At 43.2% G+C, this 5,099-nt stretch overlaps 1 pseudogene; it reads right to left on the reverse strand.

Moving 5' to 3' along the window:
• Positions 1-2,998: 2,998 nt before the first annotated feature.
• On the reverse strand, positions 2,999-3,543 carry LOC136392136 (large ribosomal subunit protein uL6 pseudogene; annotated as a pseudogene).
• Between the last annotated feature and the right edge of the window lie 1,556 nt (positions 3,544-5,099).

The following is a 5,099-nucleotide window of genomic DNA, read 5'->3' on the forward strand; positions in this document are numbered from 1 at the left end:
AAATTCTAGAAATGTTGTTGATTTCTGATTTAAGTAGCTGAATGGAAAAGTCATTTGCTGAGATCAGGAGTTCTGTTTTGAACATGTCATGAATCATCTGAGAGAAGGGGGGAAAATAAAGAAATAATAATAGGGTTAGTAAATATTTATTCAATGCTTACTATTAAAATTCATTAAATATGTAACAGCCAGCCATATTTTTTTGTTTGTTTGTTCTCTGATTTTTTAAGGTGAAAGGAGGGAAGATAGTGAGGCAGACTCCCACATGTGCCCCAACCAGGATCCACCCGGCAATCCCAGGCAACCCCATTTTGGACCGATGTTCAAGTATCAAGCTATTTTTAGTGCCTGAGGCTGATGCACTCCAACAGAACTATCCTCATTGCCTGGGACCAACCTCAAACCAATTCAGCCACTGGCTGTGGGAAAAGAAGAGAGAGAGAAAGGGGAGATGTAGGGGTAGAGGAACAGCTGGTTGCTTCTCCTGGGTATCCTGACCTGGATATCTATATGCCAGGCCAAATCTCTATCCACTGAGCCACCATTCAGGAGGCCACAGTTTTAAAGACCTAACATGTATTAACTCATTTATTATCAGAAATACCCTATAACAGTGGTCCCCAACCCCCAGGCCACAGACCGGTACCGGTCCATGGGCCATTTGGTACCGGTCCACAGAGAAAGAATAAATAACTTACATTATTTCTATTTTACTTATATTTAAGTCTGAACGATGTTTTATTTTTAAAAAATGACCAGATTCCCTCTGTTACATTAATCTAAGACTCACTCTTGATGCTTGTCTCGGTCACGTGATACATTTATCCGTCCCACCCTCAAGGCCAGTCCGTGAAAATATTTTCTGACATTAAACCGGTCCATGGCCCAAAAAATGTTGAGGACCACTGCCCTATAAAATATATATTACTAGCTTTTCTGGTTTATAGACAGAGACATTTAATCTATAAATATAATGTCACATAACTTACCTATAGTCACACAAGAGGGTGGTTGAGCCCCATGTTTCTGACTCCAACTCTGAAACCTAAAAACTGGCCCATCCCAGAGATCTCTCTCTGTGGTCGTTAAGTAAACACTTAACAATCGGAATACACAGCACAGGAGAGGATTTGAGAGTTACTCTTTTTGGGAATCAACATCATTTAAGAGGTCTTACATCCAAGGGAATGGAATAGAGTGTAGAATAAGAGAAGGATTTCTGGAACAGTTCAGGAAGGGCTAAAAAGAAGTTGGAGAAAGAGTAGCCAGAGATGTCAGATAGGTGGGTGGGAGCCAGGAGACTGGGGCGGTGTGAGACTGCGGCATATATTTCTGACACGTGTCAGTATATCAGAAAAGGGAAGGCTCAACTCTGTGAGTGCTGCTGAAATGCCTGGTAATACAAACTGAAAGTGTTGGGGCCATCGGGCACCAGAGTGGTCACTATTCAACTGAGCAAAAGCACATGATACCATGTGGTGAGCAGAAAACCTAGGTTGGATTAGAGACTCAGGGTAGAAAACATTCTCAAGCTGCCTGCCCTGAAGTACAGCCTCTAGATGAGATTTCTAAGGGCTTATGGGTGAAAGGCAGTGGGTTTTTATTCTCATGACTTGATAGGAGGTAATAGGGCATGTTCCCATGTGGGTAAAAAGGATCTGGTGGATAGAAGAGGAAAAGTTGAAGTTTCAGAAAAGAAGAGAACAGAAAGAGTGAAGGAAAGGGAGGCATGGGATTTAAGAGTGGGAGGAGGAAGAGGCCCAGGATGCGGGCCCCGAGCCCCTCTCTGAAAGGTGCCCTGTGTGGCTTTGTGCAACCGAGCAGTGTCCTCCGCTTGTGCTCACGAAGGGGTGACTGAGTTTGCTGGAACACATATGCCCTGCCATGGTTCTGAATAAAGAAGGAATGATCCTGACTCTAAAGAGCAGCTGGAAACCCGAAGCACAGAACTGTACCCGGTGCATGTAGCACCCAGCAAAATGTGGAAACAACTAACTCTTTCATAGGTTTCCTCTGAATTCCTTATGTACTCTCTTCTCATTCCCCTGGCTTGGCCAATCCTATGAATGAGAAGGAATCCCTGTGATCCAGGGAGACAATTCAGGAGATGTCTCCTCAGCCAGCAAGCCACTGCCCACCACCTAAGTGTCCCTAGACCTTTCCCTGAGACCCTTGCATTGGTTTGGATCTATGATTGGTGTCAGCAAGAGCTGGGACCACACAATCTAATTATTGTAACTCACAGAAGACATAGATGAGGGATGTAACTCCCAGGATATTTGCACTTGAAAATAGACAAATTAAAGTTAATGAATCATTAGAGAAATATTAATATTGAGAGAGAAGATATCTGTGGTCCCTGAGTATCCTTGGGGGAGCTGTCTATTCTGCCCACTCTGCCTATCAATCAGGATGGCCCTCTATACACAGAGGGACACACACACACACACACACACACACACACACACACGCGTGCATATACTCAGACATATACTAACACACTCAGACACACATAAGTTATACACACCCACACAGCATGCACGTAAACACACATATGCATGCAAACACACAGAACACAAACACATGTGTACACAGTTTGTGCTAATATACCTAACTACAGTGTATTTTTTATATCAAGTCTATCTTTTCAAATAACACTTATAATGCCATCTTTATATATCAGCTCTTTGTACACTGAATTTTTCAGCCTACCCATCATTCACTAAATCAGAACATCAGTGGAGTGCCTCACTTACTGATCCCAATTGTAGTGTTTGTTTTAATTTCACACAGCGTGCACAATGGATAATCACTTTCGCTTTTATGGGATACTTTTGACTTCAGTTATTCTGGCCATAATCACTACTCAAACTACGTGTTCTAATTTTTTCCCCCAAATCAATACACAGCTTTTATTGCATCTTTAAAATATCACCAATAAGTCTGGGGAATCATCTGGCATCTTGCTGTTTCTGTAGCCAAACAACTTAAATCTTATTCACCAGATGGCTGAACTGGTCCCTTATTCAGAAACATAGATACCATCACGATTTTTCGGATATTCTTGTTTTTAACTGTTGTAGCTTGCTTAATCAAAGCAGCTGAATTTAATAACCTCAGTGTCGTTTCCTTCAAGAACTAATTCATCTTTCTGGTCTTTCTGGGCTTGAGATGCTGAACAAGCAACGCCTCACTTCATCCAAACCCTGCGGATATGTTTTTTTGCCCAGGAAGTTTCTGATTTCAACAAGAGAACCTTTCTCTTGAATAAATAATGTTGGTGGGGAAGTGAGCATGCACAGACCTCATCTTGTGATGGAAGCTCGCTGTAATACCCTTGATCATGTTCTGTACAGGACTGCAGACAGTGGGAACGGTGGCCAGTTCCATTCTGCTTCCCCACCATTTGTCAGCCCAGAGCCTCTTCTTTTTCTTTCCCAGGAGACTGAGACCCACACTGATGTGATTGAAGTCTCTCTGCAGGGTGCCTCTGGGGCCCTTTACAAAAACTGTGCATCCCTTCGGAGTGATGTCTGTCCGCATTTTCTAACTGCTGAGAATGGCCTTCATCCTCCCTGTAGTTGAGGCAAAGAGCTATGTGTTCTGATTTTTTAATTACACTTGAAATAAGGTTTACATTCCGATTATTGTGTGTGTGTGTGTGTGTGTGTGTGTGTGTGTGTGTGTGTGTGTGTGTGTATGAGAGAGAGAGAGAGAGAGAGAGAGAGAGACCATGCGGCTGGCAAGTAGGCAGGAATAAGAATATGTAAAAACATTCTAAGTTAGAGCAAAGAGTTTAGGTTATCATTCTTAGTAAAGTAGAAAACCATAAAGAGTTTTAAACAGAGGACTGACAAGAACTGATTTCATTTGCAAAATGCCACCATAGCTGTATGTTAGAGAATACTTACAATGACCTGAGAAGTTAGAGAGCCCCTTAGGAGGTAGCTTCCATGGTCCACATGAGAAGAGGTAGCTTGAACCAGAGTGGCGGCAGTGGAGACAGAGAAAGTTTGGTGGATCCCAGAAGGATATTGAAGGAAGTGCTGGCAGACTTGAGACAAAGAGGTGCTTAAATGACCGGGTGGACTTACTAGGAAACAGAAGGTTATGGAGGAGCAGGGGGATCCAGAGTTCTGTGCACGACGGTGCATTTAAATTCACATAACCTGAGTGGAGATGTCAAAGAGCAGAGCAACTGAATGGAGAAGAGCGGGGTTACAGGGGAAGGTCAGGGCTGACCAGAAATGTAAGCATTGTGAGAATAAAGATGGTGGATAAGGGATGGTCCTGGAGGGGTTAGCAAGGTGAGCGTGCACATAAATAAGGAACCCTGGGCAGCTAGGGACCCTCCAATTTTTAAGGCAAACAGAGGAGGAGGGGCAACAAAGAAAATAGAAGATACTTTCAGTGAAGGATGAGATATAGCAAGAGAGACCATTTTTTCTTTTAAAATCAGTTTTTATCAGTTCTACCAGTATGGGAAACAGCTGAAAAGGAATAAATTCACTTTATGTGCTTCCTCTTGCAAAAGCTAAGAATTTGGACAAGTCATCGTGGTGGAGTAGCTACTCCAAATTCTTTGCTACTCCTCCCTCCAAGGAGTGGAGCGAAATGTCCCTCTGTTTACATCCAAACCCCTCTCCACCATGGGCCTCATTTAATGAATCACTCCTAGTTAGTTGAATCTGCAATAGCAATGGACTAACCCTTCAAGATTAGATTATAAAAAGGCTGTCACTTTTATCTTGGGCGCTCCTTCCCACTATCTGGGGTCACTTGCTCTGAGGCCTGCTGGCCACTGTGCAGTAAGGTGACCCATATGGCATGGTACTAGGAGTGCCAGTCAAGCTGGCCTCAGCTTGCCAGCCCCGTGAACGCACTGACTCAGAAGTGAATCCTTCATGCCCAGCCAAACCTCCGGACGGCTTCATCCTCATCCAATATCATCATCAGAGACCTGAAACCAGAACCACCAGCCAAGTTGTTTCTCTCAGAAGCTGTGAAATAATGTTTGCTGTTTTAAGCCACTAAATTTGGGAGTAACATGTTAGGAAGCAAGAGAGAAATTAATTTATCACAACAATGAAGGCAGAAAA

The sequence above is a fragment of the Saccopteryx leptura genome, chromosome 2, assembly GCF_036850995.1.
Source record: "Saccopteryx leptura isolate mSacLep1 chromosome 2, mSacLep1_pri_phased_curated, whole genome shotgun sequence".
NCBI classification, from domain to species: Eukaryota; Metazoa; Chordata; class Mammalia; order Chiroptera; family Emballonuridae; genus Saccopteryx; species Saccopteryx leptura.